At 39.5% G+C, this 22,834-nt stretch overlaps 1 long non-coding RNA gene across 1 annotated transcript in view; it reads left to right on the top strand.

The window, feature by feature from the left end:
* The window catches only part of LOC129398704 (uncharacterized), a 313,771-nt gene that overhangs the window by 64,482 nt on the left and 226,455 nt on the right, over window positions 1–22,834 (top strand). Inside the window, exon 3 of the long non-coding RNA XR_010113163.1 lies at window positions 18,043–18,114. This is a non-coding gene — a long non-coding RNA (uncharacterized LOC129398704). The remainder of the gene's footprint in view (window positions 1–18,042; window positions 18,115–22,834) is intronic.

Genomic DNA, 22,834 nt, shown 5'->3' with positions numbered 1-22,834 from the left:
TTCAATTTCTTGAATCAACGTTTTATAGTTTTCATTGCACATATCTTTCACTCCTTTGGTTAAGTTAATATCTAGGTATTTTATTTTATTTGTAGCTATTGTAAATAGGATTACTTTCTTGACTTCTGTATCATATTGTTTGCTCTTGGCATATAGAAATGCTGCTGATTTTTGTATGTTGATTTTGTGTCCTGCAGCTTTGCTGAATTTGTTGATCAGTTGTAATAGTTTTTTGATGGAGTCTTCAGGTTTTTCCAAATATAGGATTATATCATCTGCAAACAAAGACAATTTTACTTCTTTTCCTTTTGGATGTCCTTTTCCTGGTCTGATTGATCTAGCTGGCATTTCCAGTACTATGTTGAATGAGAATAGTAAAGGTGGGCTTCCTTGTCATCTTCCAGATATTGCAGAAAGGCTTTCAGTTTTTCCCCACTCAGTATGATTATAGCTGTGAGTCTATCATATATGAGTTTTATTGTGTTGAATATTTTTTGTACCTGTTTTTTTGAGGGTTTTATCAGGAAGGGATGCTGAGTTTTATCAAATGCTTTTTCAGCATCAGTTGAAATGATCATATGGTTTTTGTCCTTTGTTCTGTTGATATATCACATTGACTGATTTGTGTATGTTGAACCACCCTTGCATACCTGGGTTAAATCTCACTTGGTCATGAAGGATGACTTTTTAATGTGTTGTTGCTTTAGTTTGCTAGTATTTTGGTAGGAATTGTTGCATCAATCTTCATCAGGGATAGTGGCCTGTAGTTTTCTTTTAATCTGTGTCTTTGTCTGGTTTTGGTATCAGGATAATACTGGCCCTGTAAAATGAATTTGGAAGTATTTTATCCTCCTTTATTTTTCAGAATAGATTGAAAAGTATTGTTACTAGCTCTCCTTTAAATGTTTGGTAAAATTCTTTAGTGAAGCCATCAGGTCCTGGGCTTTTCTTTGCTGAGAGACTTTATTATGGCTTTCATCTCATTACTTGTTATTGGTCTGTTTGGGCTTCAGATTTATTCATGATTCAATCTTGGTAAGTTGTATGTGTCTAGGAATTTATTCATTTCTTCTAAGTTTTCCAAATTTTGGCATATAGTTGCTCCGACTAGCCTCTAGTGATCCTTTGAATTTCTGTGGTATCAGTTGTAATATGGTCTGCCTCTCTATTCCACCCAAATGTCATCTTGAATTGTAATCCAAATTGTAATCCACATGTGTTTGGAGAGGGACTTCGTAGGAGGTGATTAGATCATGGGGGCAGTTCCCCATGCTGTTCGCATGATATTGAGTGAGTTCTCACAAGATCTAGTGGTTTTATAAGCGTCTGGCATTTCACCTGCTTTCGCTAATTCTCTCTCCTGTTGCCCTGTGAAGAGGTGCCTTCCACCATGATTGTAAGTTTCCTGAGGCCTCCCAAACCATGCGCAACTGTGAGTCAATTAAACCTCTTTTCCTTACAAATTACCCAGTCTTAGGTATTTCTTCATAACAGCATGAGAATGGACTAATACAGTAAATTGGTACCACAGAGAGTGAGGTACTGCTATAAAGATACCCAAAAATGTGGAAGCAACTTTATAACTGGATAATAGGCAGAGGTTGGAACAGTATAGAGGGTTCAGAAGAAGACAGAAAAATGTGGTCAAGTTTGGAACTTCCTAGAAACTTGGAGGGCTCAGAAGACAGAAAGACGTGGGAAAGTTTGGGACTTCCTAGAGATTTGCTGAACAGTTTTGACCAAAATGCTGATAGTGATATGGACAATGAAGTACAGGCTGAAGTGGTCTCAGATAGAGATTAGAAACTTGTTGGGAACTGGAGTAAAGGTCGCTCTTGCTATGCTTTAGCAAGGAGACTGGAGGTTGTTTGCCCCTGACCTAGAGATCTGTGGAACTTTGAACTTGAGAGAGATGATTTAGGGTATCTGGTGGAAGAAATTTCTAAGCAGCAAAGCATTTAAGTGGTGACAGAGCATAAAAGTTTGGAAAATTTTCAGCCTAATGATACAGTCGGAAAGAAAAACCCATTTTCTGGGGCAAAATTCAAGCTGGCTGCAGAAATTTGTATGAGTAATGAGGAGCCAAATGTTAATCACTAAGACAATGGGGAAAATATCTCCAGGTCATGTCAGAGACCTTCATGGCAGCCCTTCCCATTACATGCCTGTAGAATTAGGAGGCAAAAATTGTTTTGTGGGCCTGACCTGGGACCCACTGCTCCATGCAGCCTCAGGACATGGTGCCCTGCAACCTAGCTGCTTCAGCTACAGCTGTGGCTAAAATGGGCCAGTGTACAGGTTTGCCTGTTTCTTCAGAGGGTGCAAGCCCCACGCCTTGGTGGCTTACACATGGTTTTGGGCCTGCAGGTGCACAGAAGTCAAGAATTGAGTTTTGGGAACCTCCACCTAGATTTCAGAGGATGTATGGAAATGCCTGGATGTTCAGGTAGAAGTCCGCTGCAGGGGTGAGCCCCCATGGAGAACCTCTGCTAGGGCAATGTGGAAGGGAAATGTGGCATTGGCACCCTCACACAGAGTCCCCACTGGGGCACTACCTGGTGGAACTGTGAGAAGAGAGCCACTGTCCTCCAGACCCCAGAATGACAGATCCACTGACAGCTTTTACTGTGTGCATGGAAAAACTGCAGGCACTCAATGCCACCAATGAAAGCAGCCAAAGAGGGGTGCTTTACCCTGCAAAGCCACAAGGGCAGAGCTTCCCAAGGCTGTGGGAGCCCACCTCTTGCATCAGTATGTCCTGGATGTGAGACATGGAGTCAAAGGATCATCTGGGAACTTTAAGGTTTAATGACTATCCTGTTTGATTTCAGACTTGCATGGGGCCTGTAGCCCCTTTGTTTTCGCCAATTTCTCCCATTTGGAATGGGTGCATTTATCCAATGCCTGTACCCCCATTATACCTTGGAAGTAACTAACTTGCTTTTGATTTTACAGGCTCATAAGTGGAAGGGAATTGTCTTGTCTTAGATAAAACTATAGACTTAGTCTTTTGGGTTAATGCTGAAATGAATTAAGACTTTGAAGAACTGTTGAAAAGGCATAATTATGTTTTAAAATGTGAGAAAGATGAGATTTGGGAGAGGCCAGAGGCAGAATAATATGGCCTGGCTCTATGTCCCCACCCAAATCTCATCTTAAATTGTAATCTGAATTATAATCCCCATGTGTTGGGGAAGGAAACTTGTAGGAGGTGATTAGATCATGTGGGCAGTTCCCTCATGCTGTTCTCATTATAGTGAGTGAGTTCTCATGATATCTGGTGGTTTTATAAGCATCTGACCTTTCCCCCGGCTTGCACTGATTCTCTCTCCTGCCACCCTGTAAAGAGATGCCTTCTGACATCATTATAAGTTTCCTGAGGCCTCCCTAGTCACGTAGAACTGTGAGTCAATTAAACCTCTTTTCTTTATAAATTATCCAGTTTTGGGTATTTCTTCATAGCAGCATGAGAATGGACTAATACAAGTTGTAATGTCTCCATTTTCATCTCTGATTTTATTTATTTTAATTTTTACTCTTTCTTAGTCTAGCTAAAATTTTGCCAATTTTGTTTATCTGTTCAAAAATAGCAACATTTTTCTGATCTTTCATGTTTTTTGTTTCAATTTCATTTATTTCTGTTTCAATCTTTATTATTTCTTTTCTTCTACTAACGTTGGGTTTTGTTTGCTCTTGCTTTTCTAGTTCTTTAAGATTCATCATTAGGTTGCTTATTTGAATGAAGTTTTTTTACTTTTTTGATGTAGGTGCTTTTTGCTGTAAACTTTCCTCTTAGTATTGCTTTTGCTGTATCTCATAGGTTTTGCTATGTTGTATCCCCATTTTCATTTGTTTCAAGAAATATTTAATTTCCTTCTGAATCTCTTCATTGACCTACTGGTCATTTAGGAGCATATTGTTTAATTTTAATGTTTGTATAGTTTCCAAATTCCTCTTTTTATTAATTTCTAGTTTTATTCCTTTGTGTTCAGAGAAGATAATTGACATAATTTCAAGTTTTTGGAATTTTTTAAAGACCTTTTTTTTTTTTGGCCTAACAGATGGTCTATCATTGAGAATGATCCATGTGCTGAGGAGAAGAGTGTGTATTCTGATGCTGTTGGTTGAAATGTACTGTAAACACTTATGGGATCCATTTGGATATACTGCAGATTAAATCAGTGTTTCTTTGCTCATATTCTGTCTGGATGATCTGTCCAGTGCTTCATGTGGGGTATTGAAGTCTCCAACTATTATTGTATTGGGGTCTATATCTCTCTTTAGCTCTAAATAATGTTTGCTTTATATATCTGTGTGTACCAGTGTTGGGTACATGTGTATTTACAATTATGATATTCTTTTGCTGAATTGACCCCTTTATTATTGTATAATGACTTTGTCAACTTTTATAGTTTTTGTCTTGAAATCCATTTTGTTTGATATGAGTATAGCTACTCCTGCTCTTTTTTGTTCTTTATTTACATGGAATATCTTTTTCCATTATTTTATTTTCAGTTCATGTCTCTTAATGGTGAAGTGTGTTTCCTTTAGGCATTAGATCATTGGGCCTAATTTTCAAAATTCATTCAGCCACTCTATGTCTTTTTATTGGAGAATTTAGTTCACTATTTACTTTAGATGTTACTATTGATAAACAAGTATATCTCTGATATTTTGTTATTTGTTTTCTGTTGTTTTGTGGCATTCTCTTCCTTCTTTCCTGCCTTCCTTTTAGTGAAGGTGATTTCCTTGGGTGGTATGTTTTAATTTCTTGCTTTTTAAATTTCTTGCTTTTGTATATGTGTATCCATTGTATTTTTTGATTTGAGGTTATTATGACACTTGCAAATAATATTTTTAAACCATTATTTTAAACTGATGACAAATTAACAACTGATTACACAAACAAACAAACAAAAAGAAAAAACTAATAAAAGCTCTATGGTTTAACTTCATCCTACCACTTTTTAACTTTTTGTTCTTTCTACTTATATTTTATTGTATTGTGTCTTGAAAAGCTGTAATTATTATTTTGATTGGTTCATATATGAGTAGTTTGATGACACATTTACACTGATTCCAGAAACAAGCAAAAAGAAAAAACTAATAAAAACTTTATGATTTAACTTCATCCTCCCACTCTTTAACTTTTCGTTCTACACCCTCCCAAGACTAAACCAGGAAGAAGTTGAATCTCTGAATAGACCAATAACAGGCTCTGAAATTGAGGCAATAATTAATAGCTTACCAACCAAAAAAAGTCCAGGACCAGACGGATTCACAGCCAAATTCTGCCAGAGGTACAAGGAGGAGCTGGTACCATTCCTTCTGAAACTATTCCAATCAATAGGAAAAGAGGGAATCCTCCCTAACTCATTTTATGAGGCCAGCATCATCCTGATACCAAAGCCTGGCAGAGACACAACAAAAAAAGAGAATTTTAGACCAATATTCCTGATGAACATCAGTGCAGAAATCCTCAATAAAATACTGGCAAACCAAATCCAGCAGCACATCAAAAAGCTTATCCATCATGATCAAGTGGGCTTCATCCCTGGATGCAAGGCTGGTTCAACATATGCAAATCAGTAAATGTAATCCAGCATGTAAGTAGAACCAAAGACAAAAACCATATGATTATCTCAATAGATGCGGAAAAGGCCTTTGACAAAATTCAACAGCCCTTCATGCTAAAAACTCTCAATAAATTAGGTATTCATGGGACGTATCTCAAAATAATAAGAGCTATTTATGACAAACCCACAGCCAATATCATACTAAATGGGTAAAAACTGGAAGCATTCCCTTTGAAAACTGGCACAAGACAGGGATGCCCTCTCTCACCACTCCTATCCAATGTAGTGCTGGAGGTTCTGGCCAGGGCAATCAGGCAGGAGAAGGAAATAAAGGGTATTCAATTAGGAAAAGAGGAAGTCAAATTGTCCCTGTTTGCAGATGACATGATTGTATATTTAGAAAACCCCATCGTCTCAGCCCCAAATCTCCTTAAGCTGATAAGCAACTTCAGCAAAGTCTCAGGATACAAAATCAATGTGCAGAAATCACAAGCATTCTTATACACCAATAACAGACAAACAGGGAGCCAAATCATGAGTGAACTCCCATTCACAATTGCTTCAAAGAGAATAAAATACCTAGGAATCCAACTTACAAGGGATGTGAAGGACCTCTTCAAGGAGAACTACAAACCACTGCTCAGTGAAATAAAAGAGGACACAAACAAATGGAAGAACATTCCATGCTCATGGATAGGAAGAATCAATAACGTGAAAATGGCCACACTGCCCAAGGTAATTTATAGATTCAATGCCATCCCCATCAAGCTACCAATGACTTTCTTCACAGAATTGGAAAAAACTACTTTAAACTTCATATGGAACCAAAAAAGAGCCCGCATTGCCAAGTCAATCCTAAGTCAAAAGAACAAAGCTGGAGGCATCACGCTACCTGACTTCAAACTATACTACAAGGCTGTAGTAACCAAAACAGTATGGTACTGGTACCAAAACAGAGATATAGAGCAATGGAACAGAACAGAGGCCTCAGAAATAATACCACACATCTACAACCATCTGGTCTTTGACAAACCTGACAAAAACAAGACATGGGGAAAGGATTCCTTATTTAATAAATGGTGCTGGGAAAACTGGCTAGCCGTATGTAGAAAGCTGAAACTGGATCCCTTCCTTACACCTTATACAAAAATTAATTCAAGATGGATTAAAGACTTAAGTGTTAGACCTAAAACCATAAAAACCCTATAAGAAAACCTAGGCAATACCATTCAGGACTTAGGCATGGACAAGGACTTCATGTCTAAAACACCAAAAGCAATGGTAACAGAAGCCAAAATTGACAAATGAGATCTAATTAAACTAAAGAGCTTCTGCACAGCAAAAGAAACTACCATCAGAGTGAACAGGCAACCTACAGAATGGGAGAAAATCTTTGCAATCTACTCATCTGACAAAGGGCTAATATCAAGAATCTACAAAGAACTCGAACAAATTTACAAGAAAAAAACAACCCCATCAAAAAGTGGGCAAAGGATATGAACAGACACTTCTCAAAAGAAGACATTTATGCTGCCAACAGACACATGAAAAAATGCTCATCATCACTGGCCATCAGAGAAATGCAAATCAAAACCACAATGACATACCATCTCACACCAGTTAGAATAGCGATCATTAAAAAGTCAGGAAACAACAGGTGCTGGAGAGGATGTGGAGAGATAGGAACACTTTTACACTGTTGGTGGGACTATAAACTAGTTCAACCATTGTGGAAGACAGTGTGGCAAATCCTCAGGGATCTAGAACTAGAAATACCATTTGACCCAGCCATCCCGTTACTGGGTATATACCCAAAGGATTATAAATCATGCTGGTATAAAGACACATGCACACGTATGTTCATTGCGGCAGTATTCACAATAGCAAAGACTTGGAACCAAGCCAAATGTCCAACAATGATAGACTGGATTAAGAAAATGTGGCACCATGGACATATACACCATGGAATACTATGCAGCCATAAAAAAGGATGAGTTCATGTCCTTTGTAGGGACATGGATGAAGCTGGGAACCATCATTCTCAGCAAACTATCGCAAGGACAAAAAAACCAAACGCCACATGTTCTCACTCATAGGTGGGAATTGAACAATGAGAGCACTTGGACACAGGAAGGGGAATATTACACACCGGGGCCTGTCGTGGGGTGGGGGGAGAGGGGAGGGATAGCCTTAGGAGATATACCTAATGTAAATGACGAGTTAATGGGTGCAACAACCGACATGACACATGTATACATATGTAGCAAACCTGCACACGTTGTGCACATGTGCCCTAGAACTTAAAGTATAATAAAAAAAAACCTTTTTGTTCTTGTTACTTATATTTTATTGTACTGTGTCTTGAAAAGTTGTAATTATTATTTTTGATTGGTTCATACATGAATAGTTTACATACCACAATTACATGTTATAGTATTCTGTGTTTTTCTGTGTACTTACTACTGTTAGTTAGTTTTGTACTTCTTGTCGGATAGGTCTGGTGTTGATGACATCCCTCAGCTTTTGTTTGTCTCGGAAAGTATTTATTTCTCAGTCTGTTAAGGATATTTCCACTGAATATACAACTATAGGATAAAAGTATTTTTTTTCCTTCAGCACTTTAAATATGTCAAATATGTCATGCTACTCTCTCCTGGCCTATAAGGTTTCCACTGAGAAGTCTGCTGCTAGGTGTATTGGAGCTCCATTGCATGTTATTTGTTTTTTTCTGTTGCTGCCTTCAGGATCCTTTCTTTATTCTTGACTTTTGGGAGTTTAGTTATTAAATATCTTGAGGTAGTCTTCTTTGCATTAAGTCTGCTTGTTGTTTTAAAACCTTCCTGTACTTGAAAATTGATATCTTTCCCTAGGTTTGGGTCGTTCTCTGTTACTATCCCTTTGAATAAACTTTCCATCCCTATCTCTCCTCCTACTTCCTCTGTAAGGCCAATAACTCTTAGTTTTCTCACTTTTGAGGCTATTTCTAGATCTTGTAGGTGTGCTTCATTGTTTTCTATTCTTTTTCCTCCTCTGACTATTTTCAAGTAGCCTGGCTTTAAGCTCACTAATTCTTCCTTCTGCTTTATCAGTTCTACTGTTTTGACACTAATGCATTTTTCAATATGTCAATTGCATTTTTCAGCTCCAGAATTTCTGCTTGATTTTTTAAATTATTTCAATCTCTTTCTTAAGTTGATTTGTTAAGATTCTGAATTCCTTCTCTGTTATCTTGAATTTTGCTGAATTTCCTCAAAACAGCTAGTTTTAATTCTCTGTCGGAAACATCACATATCTCTATCTCTCCAGGATTGGTCCCTGGGGACTTACTTAGTTTGTTTATTGAGGTAGTGTTTTCCTGGATAGTCTAGATGCTATCCAATTCATTGTTGCCTGGGCATTGAAGAGTTAGGTATTTATTGTGGTCCTTTGAGTCTGGGCTTCTTTGTACCCATCCTTCTTGTAAAGTTTCCCAGGTATTCAAAAGGACTTGGGTGTTGTGATAGAAGTTTTTTGTCACTGCACTTATATCTGCATCAGGGTGTTACAGTAGGTAGCTAGTCAGACATGAGCAGAGCAGAAGAGGGCTCCCCCAACCACCCCATACACACACACACCCGGAATGTCAGGCAACCATCAGGTGATGGTCAGGTGGTTGTTAACTGTCTCTCTAAAATAATAATTGGTAACAACCAGCACCAGAGAAAGGCAGTCTTCTAATAATCTGAAACACCTGAAACTGGTGATCAGCAGCTTCCCAATAAGATCCCAGGAGTTGGCCAAGTAGGCTCAAGCACGTACATTAAGAGGCAAAATGGCAGAGTTTAACTGGTATATGACCTTCTAGGAATATTCAGCTGGTAAGGGAAGGACGACTCAAGTGAGAATGCATATAACTCCAGTAAACACATTGTGCATGCATACCTAACAAGTGCTAGCAGACCACTGCATATGCAGACAGCTCATCCCAAGAGAAGAATCAAGGGAGAAGAGATGCAGACCCCGTAAGTATGCCAACATATAAAACCCCAAGTCAAAAGGTCAAATGGTGCACTTGTCCTCAAGTTGCCCTCTTGGCCCTCTTCCAAGTGTACTTTACTTTCTTTTCATTCCTGTTCTAAAGCTTTTTAATAAACTTTCACTCCTGCTCTAAAACTTGCCTCAGTCTATTCTTCTGCCTTATGCTCCTCAGTCAAATTCTTTCTTCTGAGGAGGCAAGAATTGAGGTTGCTGCAGATCCATACAAATGTGCCACTAGTAACAAAGTGGTACCCCAAGCTTAGTAATGCTGTGGGTCTTGCAGACTCACAGAGGTTCCACATTGGTAGTCTTTTATATGATTCACAAGAATTCTCTGGATTACTAAGCAGAGACTCTTATTCTTTTCCCTTTCTTTCTCCCAAACATATGGAGTCTCTCTCTGTGCTAAGCTGCCTTAAGCTAGGGGAGTGTGCCGTATGCAGTGTGGCCTGTGTTGGGTCATATCTGAAGCTAGCACAGCACTGGGTCTCACCCATAGCCATGGCAACCATTGCCTGGCTATTGCCTATGTTTACTCAAGGTCACAGGGCTCTACAATCAGCAGGTGGTGAAGCTAGCTAGGTTTGTGTCCTTCCCCTCAGCAAGTTCCCATGAATGCCTGTCAGGTTCAGAAATGCTGTCTGGGAGGTAGGGCCTGTCATTGGACACCCTAGGAATCTAACCGGTGCCCTATTCTACTGTGGCTGAGCTGGCACCCATACTGTCTTGTGGCACCCAAGCAACAAGGCAAAGTCCTTCCCACATTTTTCTCCCCTTTCCACAAGCACAGGAATCTCTATCCATGGCCACCACCACACCAGACTGGTGTTGTGTACTACCTGGCTACTGCTCGAGGCCCAAAGGCTCTTCAGTGAGCTTGTGGTGAATGTTGCCAGGCCTGGGACTCTTCCTTCAGGGCAGCGGTAATCCCTCTGGCCCAGGGCAGGTCCAGAAATACCATCCAAGAGCCAAGGTCTGGAATCAGAGACCCCAAGAGCCCACTTTGTGCTCTACCCCACTGTGTACAAGCTGGTGCCTAAGCTGCAAGACAGGGTCTCATTTACTCTTCCTTCTCCTTTTCTCAAGCATAAAGAGTCCCTTCCAATAGGCACCATAGTTGGGAATGTGCTGGGTCACACCTGAAGCTAGCATGTTTCTAAGTCTCCCCCAAGGCTCACAGCAAGAACTGCCTATGTATCACTGCTGATTATCCAGGGCCAAGGGCTCTTTAGTCAGCAGTCATACAGTCAACTGCCAGACTGTATTCTTCTTCTCAAGACAGCAGGTTCCCTTCTGGTCCAGGGTATGTCTAGAAATGTTGTCCAAGAAGAAGAGCCTGGAATGAGGGCCTTAGGACTCTGCCTGGTACCCTATCCTACTGTGGGTGAGCTGGTATCCAAGTTGCCAGACAAAATCCTCTTTACTCTTGCGTCTCCTCTCCTGGCGTGGAGGGATGGAGACTCTCCTGGAGCTGCAAGCTACATTGTCTGGAGTTGGGGGAAGGGCAGTGCAAGCACTCCGTCGGCTGCCTGCACTGGTGTCTCACTAGATATTGTGCCCCCCAAGTTTACTGGCTCCAAGCCCAGCACAGCACCAAGATTTGCCCAGGAATGGCAGTCCTTGTGGCCTAGGCTGCCTTCAAGTTTATTTAGGACCTCATATCTGTTTAGCCTGTGGAGGTGAGGCTTGCAAGAACTCAGGTTCCAACCACTGGGATGGGTAATTCTCCTTTTACTAGCATTGGTCTAAATATTGTCTCCATGGGTGCCAACTAACTTCTACCTGATATTACTTTCTGCTGTGATAAGGCAGCACTGAGTTTCAATGCAAAGTTCCACCGCCACTGCGCTCTCACTCTCCCAAGTGCACAGATCCTCTCTGTGTGCCGTGCAGTCACTGGTGGGGATGGAGGAGGGGTGACATTGGCAATTCAAGACTGTCTTTTAGCTGGGCACAGTGGCTGGTGCCTGTAATCCCAGCACTTTGGGAGGCCAAGGTGGGAGGATTGTTTGAGCCCAGGAGTTTGAGACTAGCCTGGGCAACACAGTGAGACCCCCATCTCTACAAAAAATTAAAAAAAAAAATGAGCCAGCCATTATAGCACGCACCTATGGTCCCAGCTACTCAGGAAGCTGAGGCAGGAGGATCACTTGAGCCTGGGAAGTTGAGGCTACAGTGTGATTGTGCCACTGCACTCCAGCCTGGGTAACAAAGTGAGCTTCTATCCCCAAAAAAAAGACCATTTTTTCTACCCACTTTAATGCCTCTTTCAGGGATATGAAGTTAAAATAAAGTACTATGATTGCTCATCTGATTTTTGGTTCTTATGACGGTGATTTTTAGGGTAGATAGTTGTTCAATTTGGTGTTTCTGCGGGGAGGATGATTGGTAGAGGCTCCTATTTGGCCATCTTGCTCTGCTTCCACTTCAGATATTTTGCTTTACAGTCTTTTTGCGTTTCACTTTGGGAAGTTTCTATGAACATATCTACAAGCTTGCTGATTCTTTCTCAAGCCTGTCTAATCTACTGATGAGCCCATTGAAGGCATTTTTTGTTTCTATTTTTGAATTTCAGCATTTCTTTTGGATACTTTCTTAGTTTCCATCTCTTTGTTTATGTTACCCATCTGGTTCTGTGTGCTGTTTACTTTTGCCACAAGAGCCCTTAACATATTAACAATAGTTATTTTAAATTCCCTGCCTGATAATTGCAAAATCTGTGCTGCCTCTGAGTCTTATTCTGATACTTGCTTTATCTCTTCAGACTGTTTTTTTTCTTACTTCATAGCATGCTTCGTTATTTTGTTGAAAGTTAGATATAACGTATCAGGTAATAGAAACTGAAGTAAACATCTCTTCATTGTGAGGTTTTATGTTAATCTTACTAGGAGTTAGGTCATGTTTAATGTTTGCTATAGCTGTAGGTATGAAAGACTTTAATTTCCTCTAATGTACTTATGTTTGTCTTCCTTATTGTCTTTAGGTTTTCTTAACAACTCTGTCTTAAACTGAGTCTGCATCTCACAGTCCTTTCAGCTATTTTTCACGGTTATTATGCTACAGTCCTGTTGAGGAGTGGTAAAATGTAGGTGAGGGGACACATTCAGTAATCCTATGATTCAGTGTTAGTCTTTTAGTGGGCCTGTGTCCCTGGTCTATAACCATTTTAAGTGTTTATTAGCTTCTCCTCTTGCCCGCCCTGTCCCACTGAGTCATTAATTAGGTGAGCTAGAGAAGGCTGGAGTTATGTAATTGCCCTAAGTGCTCTTCTCTCAGTTCAGATAAGGCTCTATTGAAGTCTTTTTCCTATACTTTTCCTTATTTTGAAGTATGCCCAGAACGTTCTCCACAGCAACTGAGAGCCTATACTGAATAGGCTTCAGTCGTGGAGGACGTTCTGGGCATATTTCAAAATATGAGAAGAGTTATCTCCTCTTCTTGATGTTGCCATGTGTAGATTTGTTGTTGTTAGCATCTTACCATGAGAACCTGATGTAGTTCCTGGAGTTAATACCAATGATGTGGGGCCCCTAGGACTGTGAACCCCTGGAATTTCTCACTTTCACGCTAGACAAAACTTAGCCTCCAGCAATTCATCCAAGTTACTGGTTAACCGTTTCTACTAGCCTGCTCCTCCAGGTAAGGTGAGGCCAGCTGTGATTTTCTTTATTCCCCTGCTTCTGCAGATTTTACTATGGTAGTTTGCCCTGAGATCTCAATTCTCTGATGAGTTCAAGAAAAGTTGTTGAGTTTTCATTTGTTCAGCTTTTTCCTTATTGCAAGGATGGGAGTGGTAACTTTCAAGCTCCTTACATGTCAGAACTGAAACTAAAGTCCACACAGTAATTACATTTATTGTTTCTTTTAAATTTTATAGTAGAGCTTGCTATTTTAGGCTTTAACTTGGATTACCGCAGGTTTTCCAGGGTCCTGGTTGTACCAGTTGTAAATATGTTAAAGCCTATAACTTATTTTAACACCTGCTTTCAATCTCGAAGTTTCTCAATTTTAGTGGAAATCATATGGTTACCTTTGCAATTGAAACAGAGTTCCCTGATCCCCCTCTCAACTCCTCTTTTCTCTTTCTCTGCCATGTGTTCTGCTGTCCATCTGTTTGCCTCTTCATCTCCTCACCTGCTGGTCTGTGGGTCTGCCAGTCTGCCTGGTCTGCTCTGGAGCTTGGGGTTTGGGGTTTATATGGGGCAGGATAGGGGGTGTGGTGGACAAGAAGACAACTTTTTGGGTTTGGAAAAAGAAATGCCTGTTCTCATTTAGGGCTGCAGGTATCCAGGCTTGAGGGTGGGGCCTTTGTGGGGAACTGCCCTCTTTTACCCAATATTTCCCTGTCTCCTGTCCATATCACAATGATACCCTTGGGAATAATTAAAGACTTACGTGACAAAGGCGGTTGCTTTTGACTCTTGCACTTGACTGGTTTTGTTACTGGAAAATCATACACCACTTTTTCCTTCTCCCTACTCACCATTTGTTTTCATTTTCACTTGTTCTTTTCACAGATACCCCCAATGTGGTAACTAGAATATGTTCTCTATGACAATTAAGGCCCTTCGTGGTCGTATAATTTAACCATCAGGACTGAGATTTGAGAATGACTGTTTTAACATGACTTAACTGTTTGTTCCAGGAATATTTTTATCTAGAAATATATGACTTGTAAACTAGTAAGTAATTTCACTGTTTGCTTCAGGAAATTCCTAATTTGTTTAGGAAAATTATTATCTCACTTGGTCACAGTGCTTGCTTATCCAAAAGAGCTTACTTATGAAGACTCAAGACTGTTTTCTTGATATGTCTGTTACATATTATCATTAATTAATTTGCTTAATCCTAACAAGTTGTCCTCCTTGAAAAGATTTGAAAGGTGTCCTCCTTGAAAGATTTGCTTGTTTGAGCACAGACCTCAAAACCCTATGTGTATATATCCTTTTATGCGGATATGCATATATATACACATATATTCTTTTATGCCCTATGTCTTCTGAGAACTATGAAGATTCACTTTAGATTATTTTTTATCTTGTTGCAGTAGGTTTAATCAACTTAGTTTTGCATGATCACAGGTCATTTGCATGGTCTTGAACTCTTAATAGTATTAGAATTTCTGGAGCAAGTACATTGATTATACTCCATTATAATCCTGAAAACACTGGATTGTCCTGAAAAAAATAAATTGGATAGAAAAGACAGGCAAATTTTTTCTTTGCTTTTCATTACCTGCTTGTACATGGCCCAGATTCTTATTCCACCAAGTCCAGTAACAAGCCATTAATTCTGACACTATTCCTATGAATTAAGAATATTCTTATCTCAACTCCACAGGTGGAGAACTAGGAACAGAGGCTAATAGACTTGTTTAAGGTCACTAAGTGAACCAGTATCCTGGCTGGCTGGGATACAGACCAGGTCGCTTGACTGTCAGCCCCATGCTCTGTGTACCAGATGTGACACCATTCTGCTCTGCCATCAGTGAGCTATTGACCTTGTCTCCTTCTTAGCTGGCAGAGGTCTACTCTGTGTGCTAATGTCAGTTCTGCAGTTTATACCTTGAATTACTTTTCTGCATGGCCAACTTTGTAGTGTTGCAATATTTTCAGGGTATGGCAAAACATGGTGTAAAATAATCTTTTAAAAATTGACATAAGATAGGGAGGTAGGAGAATTCTTAAAACATGCTGAAACTTACAATGTAATAGAAGAAAAAATCAAATGGATTTCAAAAGTGAGCTTTTTTAAATGGCTAAGATCTACATAGCCAAGCACACATTGCATATTTTAAAAGAAAAATAGCTAAACTAAGTTTTCTTCATATCCTGGGGTAGCTAATAAGTCTTAAGTTATACTGTAAATACAATGTCCTTCATGTAAACTCATTTGATTTAGGCAGGATATCCTTGAATTACAACTTCTATCCATCTCCATTTTGGCAATGTGTCTCCAAAAATGTTGTGAATTGAAATAGTTTTCCTTTCAGTGGGTTCTACTTTCTTTTGCTTTATATCTCCTTTCTTCATTCATTACAATAGTATTTACTACAAAACTGCCATCATGATTTATTTCTCTGTAGGCCAAATCTGATTAAATAGAGTGTTATTAAGGTCTACTGAGGACTTAATCATTCCTATTTACCTCAAAAAGTGTAAAGAGGTTATAAATGTCACTTTCCAAAAGTTTCTGAAAATTTTCTGAGGGGTCATTAGAAAAAGATCTCAGAGATCCATAAGTGAGTTACTCACTGAAAAAGAGAAGATCCAACGAATCCTGGGTAACTACTTGCCAGCTGAAAAAAGCATATGGTAACCCCTTTACACAGAACTCAATTAGGACATAATCATATAACTTGTTACAGAATTCGTGGACCCTGAAATGGTTGACACTTAGTATTTTAAAGGGAAACACCCATTTTTCCTCAGTCTCTTTGCTTAACACTTCATGAAGAACTTTTTTTTTTTTTTTTTTTTTTTTTTTTTTTGAGACGGAGTCTCGCTCTGTCGCCCAGGCTGGAGTGCAGTGGCGCGATCTCGGCTCACTGCAAGCTCCGCCTCCCGGGTTCACGCCATTCTCCTGCCTCAGCCTCCCGAGTAGCTGGGACTACAGGCGCCCGCTACCACGCCCGGCTAATTTTTTGTATTTTTAGTAGAGACGGGGTTTCACTGTGTTAGCCAGGATGGTCTCGATCTCCTGACCTCGTGATCCGCCCGCCTCGGCCTCCCAAAGTGCTGGGATTACAGGCGTGAGCCACCGCGCCCGGCCGAAGAACTTTTAAAAAATGTTTTACTGCTTACTTATGGAAGACATGAAATTCTTGGACAGTATATATGTGAATCAGAGATAATCTCTGGATAAAGGGATTTGGAAAGTGGCTATCGGAATAGGAGATAGAAAAGAATTTGTCTTGAATAAATCCACAGGAAGGATAGCAATATTAGGCACCAAGTTAAAAAAGTAAACAAAGTGTCTGGGTTGAGCCAGGCACCTGTATTAGTTAGGGTTCTTCAGAGAAATAGAACCAATAAAATACACACATACATACATATCTGTGTGTGTGTGTGTGTGTGTGTGTGTGTGTGTGTGTGTGTGTGTGTTTATATGTATCTATGTTTATATATAGGCAAAATTTTTCTTTAGTTTTTATTGCCTGCTTGTACCTGGCCCTCTATATACATAGAGAGAGAGAGAGATGTATGAGATGTATTATGAAGACCTGGTTCATGCAATTGTGGATGACAAGTACCACAGTCTGCTATCTGCAAGGTGGATATCCAGGAAATCCAGTGATGTAATTCAGTCTGGGTCTGAAAGCCTTAGAACCAGAGAAGCCAGTGATGTAAATCCTAGTCCAAGGGAAGGAGAACATAAAATGAGATGTCCCAGCTTAAGTGATGAGGCAGGAAAAAAAGGAATAAATCTCTCCTTCCTTTGCCTTTTGTTCTATTCAGGACTTCAGTGGATTAGATGGTGCCATTCGCGTTTGGGAGGGCAATCACTTTACTGCATCCCCTGATTCAACTGCTAATCTTATCCAGAAACATCCTCATAGACACACTCAGAAACATGTTTACTCTGGGGACCTTGTGGCCCACTCAAGTTGACACCTAAAATTAACCACAAGTCTCCTCCTTGTCAACTGAGCACCCACACACATCTTCTTAAACCATACTCAGTCTCCAAATGAAGACAATAATAAGGTCATAATTCCACCTAACATAATACAACTATCCTGTGTACAACTAAAAACACACTAACCCTTTCCCCAGAAGAGGAGGTAAATGTCTTTTCTTTTCTTTTTTTGTGAGACTGAGTTTTGCTCTTGTCACCCAGGCTGGAGTGCAATGGTATGATCATGGCTCACTGCAACCTCCACCTCCCAGGTTCAAGCAATTTTCCTGCCTCAGCCTCTTGAGTAGCTGGGATTACAGGCGCCCACAACCACACCTGGCTAATTTTTGTATTTTTAGTAGAGATGGGGTTTCACCATGTTGACTAGGCTGGTCTCGAACTCCTGACCTCAAATGATTTGCCACCTCGGCATCCCAAAGTGCTGGGATTACAGGCGTGAGCAACCATGCCTGGCTGGAGGTAAATTTCTTGAGTGATGTTTTATATTCCTTTTAATATCCTGTAATGTAAATACTGTAATATAAAATCAACAATTTTAAATTATATGATATAAAATAAATACATGTTATGTGAAAAGAGAATTAGAAAGAAAACAAACATACTGATTTGATTGGCTCTGTGTCCACGCCCAAATCTCCTCTCCAGTTGTAATCCCCACATGTCAGGGGAGGGACCTGGTGGGAGGTGATTGGATCATGGGGGCAGATTTTCCCTGTGGTGTTCTCATGACAGTGAGGGAGTTTTCATGAGAGCTGATGGTTTTAAGTGGCAATTCCTCACTCTTTCTCTCTCTCTCCTGCTGCCATGTTAGACGTGCCTTGCTTCCTCTTCACCTTCTGCCATGATTGCAAGTTTCCTGAGGCCTCCTCAGCCATGTGGAACTGTGAGTCAATTAAACTTCTTTCCTTTATAAATTACTCAGTGTCAAGTATGTCTTTATAGTAGTGTGAAAACAAATTGGTACAGATACAGACATATATATATACACACACACACACACACACAAATGAAGATGTATTATGAGGAATAGGCTCACGTGATTCTTAGTCAGTTTGGGCTGCTATAACAAAGAATTATAAACTATTTATTAGAAATTTGTTTTCATAGAAATTTATTTCTCACAGCTCTGGAGGCTAGAAATCCAAGGTCAGGTTGTCAGCAGGTTTGGTGCCCACCAAGGCCTCTCTCCTTGGCTTGCAGCCCTTGGCTGATTTTTTTTTTGCTGTGTCCTCACATGGTCTTTTCTCTGTATGTGTATCCCTGGTGTCTCTCTGTGCGTCCAAATTTTCTGTTCTTATAAGGACCCCAGTCAGATTGCATTAGGGTTCACCCATGTGATATCATTTAAACTTAATTACCTCTTTAAAAGTCCTGTCTCCAAAAACTGCCTCATTCTGAGGTAGCGGGGGATAGAGCTTCAACATATGAATTTGCAGGGAACACAATTTACTACATAACAAAATATGACAGATCTCTGAAAGGTAACATGGACTCTTACTTTTTATCTTATGTATTTTTATTTCCTCCTTATTCTAGAGGCAGTGTAGCACAACAACTAAATGCATGGCTCTGGAGCCAGCCTACCTGCATTCATTCTTTGCCATGCTACTTACTAGGTTTGCAACCAAAGGCAAATTGCTTGACTTCTCTGTATCTCAGTTTCCTTGCATGTGAAATGGAAATGGAATTGTCAGTAATAACTACCTCATTGGATTGGTGTGAAGTTTAAATGGATGAATACATATAACATACTTAGTAGTTGCTGGCACACAATAAACATTCAATAAGTGTTAAGTATGAAGAATAACAATAATTTCTGGCCATAGAATATATAGTATGATACTTATACATATTAGTGCTATAGATAAATATTTGTATTCTGTAGAGATGTATCCATTTTTCATTAAATGGCATAATCAGAAAGAAAGATGTATAAATTTAAGGTGACTATCCCAGCTATAATTTGCGTCACTTACTTTTCACATATTCACATACAGCATACATCTGTCTGACCATCTGTGTTTCTAAAATAACTCCAGTGAGATTTCAGACACCTAATATTGTTAATAACAAAAACGCCATGTGTCTTTTACATTTGTGTGGGTGATAATTCTGTACTTTAGTTTGCCGTATTAAATTCACCCTTAATCTAGTTTTTGGTATATTTTGAAACATGGGTTAGCCCTTTTATTTTTTCTTTATAAATACATTACCATCGTTTTCTCTCTCATCTTCACAAATTCTAAATAGTAAGCAAAAAGGAAAAAAATTTTAAATGATAACTATTTTATGCGTGTGCTTTTATATACAGTACCTTTCACCCATGACAATGACCTGCTAATAGTCAAATCCAATGAACTGTGTTCAGGCATTAACTAATTTATTGAAAGCAATGTCTCTGCATCACTTTTTTTTCTTTTTACTAACATACATAACATTTGCTCTTTGCCTAGCCCTGCTATAAGCAATTTCCATTTATTAAATTATTTAGTTTTCAGAACAGCCCTATAGAGTAGGTGTTATTATTCCCATTTTACAAATGAGGAAATTTAGGCACAAAGAGATTAAGCTACTTGCCCTTCAGTGAGTACATAGTCGGGCCATCATTAGGCCTAGGCAGTCATGTTGCATTTTCATTCTGGACACTTTTTCTTTTATTTGCTTATAGAATACCACTCATTTCTAACCTTTCTGGCCACTCAAATAAAATCCTTTATTAAATCTCTCTCTTTCCATGAAATGCAGCTTAAATATTGTAGCTTCTCACAGTTCTATTCTTAGAATGTTTGTTTTCTCTCTTTAAACTCCTACTCATTCTAGGACTGAGGTACAATCTAAACAGTGATAATCTTACATTTATACTCTAGAGCCATCTTTTCCCTGAAGTGAACATATATTTCCAACCACCTACTCAGCACCTCCAACTTGAATGCTGAGCATGCGCAAAAGTGAACTCTCCATTTGCCTCACTCTTCCCATATTGCTCCTCCTCCTTCAGTTCCAATTCCTAAGCCTCCTAGTGGACTCTTCCATCTCCCTCATTTCATGTGTGCAATCTGCAACCAAGTTCTATTGATTCTAGCCCCAAGTAGCTCCTTAATCTTGCCCCTTATCTCAAATCTAGTAGGTGGGTGCTTATAGATTTTCTGTTATCTTTTCATCCATTAATGACTTTTACTTACTAAAAATTATCATTTGACCATTGTATAGTCAACTTATGTTAGTATTCTCTGCAGTTTGAAACATTTCAGTCATTCCTTTACCTTAATTTTCCCAATATCCCAAACCTGAGCCAGGATTTTATTTCATTATGTAGTTTTCTGTTTTTTATTTGCTAGAAAGGAATTGAGTTTCTTTTTCATCACAAGTAAGTATCTTGATCTTCCTCAAGATCAAGATACTTTGAAGATCAAGCCTTTTGCAGAGTTTTAAAAAATAGATGAGATTTTTGTTTCCTCCCTCAGCAGTAACCACTACACAAATAGCATGCAAAGAGATAAAGAACTTTTAAGAATGGCCTGGTATATTTTCCTTTGGGCTAGTTCCTTGATCTACAAATTCTTTGGGAAGAATGTTAATTTCATTGTCTATTATCTCTCACCTCAACTTTTGCAACAATCTTCAAACCTGTTTCTCTCTTTCTCCACTCTATATAATCTTCCTAAAAATTAAAAACAAACAAACAAACAAACAAAAAACACTCTGTTGGCCACTGGATTAGGTGAAAATCTTTCAGAATGGCTTGCAGGGTCTTGGACAAGTCAGCTGAAAAATGACCTCTTCAGCTTCCTCTTCCTCTGCCTCTCTTCACCTTCCTCTTCCTCTCCCTCTCTTCATCATATCCCTTAAATTCAAGCCACAATAAATTCTAGCTCCATGCACAGCTTTTCTTTCTCTAATGCCATATACTCCAGTTGTATCTGAAAACACATACATTTCATTAAGGCTTGACCCTGACCTGACATCTGGATGCTCCTCCTTGATGTCTGTCACCACCCACCCATCATGTTTCCCAGGACAACCCTGCCCTGCCTTGCTCTGCCCCGATGAACGGGCAGGTCTCATGCGTAATTTTCATCATCTGGCTCCTTGTCTCTGACACTTTTCTTATAATTGCTGAACTCCCAACCTCTTGTTTCTAAAAATGGATTTAGATTTTTTGACTTGAACTTCACTGCTAATTTTTAGATAGGGTTTGACTTCTGACTTTGTCCCCAGGCATGTGAGATAATCACCCCACAGGATGGAGTCTTGACCCCAGACTCAGTCACCTTTCCAGACACTCCTGTAAATCCAAAGGCCCCTTAAGGGAGGGATCATACAGTCTGTTAAACATCTTCTTGTTTCCCTCAGAAAGAACTGGTCATTGCCTCTTTGGTGCTTCCATGATTGTCCTCTATTTATATTTCTGATATTTCTATCTTGTGGTTATATTGCAATAATAATACTTGAGAGCACATTCTCAGGTGTGAGGAGTGTAACTTGGCACTTCTGTGCCTCCAGTTCAATGCTCCTCCTGTAGCCTCTTGTATCGCTTTTACTACTTTGTGCCCTCTTCCCCTGACTTGAGTATGCCTCTGCTTTCCTCAACTTGCACCTGTGATTCTTCTTCAGAGTATGCCCTTGGACTACTATCCCTTTGCCCAGAAGCCCAGAGAACTGGTGGTGCCTGGGAAGTACATTCATCCCAGGTGGCTGTTAACCAATGACTGAATGATGAGAGAGTCTCAATCAAGGGACAGGACCACTCTGAGGCATAGGCTAAAGCTATTCTGTATAGGACTTTGCCTAAAGCCTTACTTGGCTTCTTTCTCCTCCATGCCATGCTTCCCCCTCTCCCTATTGATTTTTCTCAGGAGTACTTCCCTAATGATTCATTTGCATGGAGCTTGGTGCATGATCTACTTCTAGAGAGCTTGATCTAAGAATACCACTTAATCTCCCTTTCATGTCTGTTTTGTTTGGTTACAGAAAAAGTATTCCAAGTAGATTCTAAGTAAATGTAGTCACTTCAGATTAAATTTCAATCAATTCAGAATTTTCACAGAATCTCTTCTCCTTTCTCCATAAATTATGGTAGGGCTGTCGTGGTGGTGATGTTTTTATAGTTTCATGAGGAATTATGTCCATCTGGCCCCAGTTGTCAGAATCTATCCTGTGGCATATCATATTACACCCAATTATCTATTTCTATGTTTGTTCTCATTACTATGGTTAAAGCTTTAAAGTGCCCAGATCTTTTTCTCCTTCTCCTGCTCCTCCTCCTTCTTTGTTCTAAGCACTTAGAATAGGGACACTAACTGTTCAGTGAAAGCACTGAATACCTTTGTAAGCTAGTCATTATCATCCTAGTTTTACAGATGTAAATGAGGCTCAGAGAGATGAAATAATTGAGGCAAAGGAAGATAATTGATTAATAGCAGAACTTGAATGCGATCTTCTGACTTGGTATGAATTTTTCCACACCACCCTTCCTCACCTTCCTCTATACCATCCTCTGGATCCTATGACTGTGTCATTATGCCTGATTTTCAAGGGAAAGTCCTGTGTATAGTGACCTCAGCCACAGAAAGTTAGTCACAAACATCTTCTTGTAGGCTTTT

The sequence above is a fragment of the Pan paniscus genome, chromosome 1, assembly GCF_029289425.2.
Source record: "Pan paniscus chromosome 1, NHGRI_mPanPan1-v2.0_pri, whole genome shotgun sequence".
NCBI lineage: Eukaryota > Metazoa > Chordata > Mammalia > Primates > Hominidae > Pan > Pan paniscus.
The sequence above is the reverse complement of the archived record's forward strand: the minus strand, read 5'-3'. Positions and strand labels throughout refer to the sequence as shown.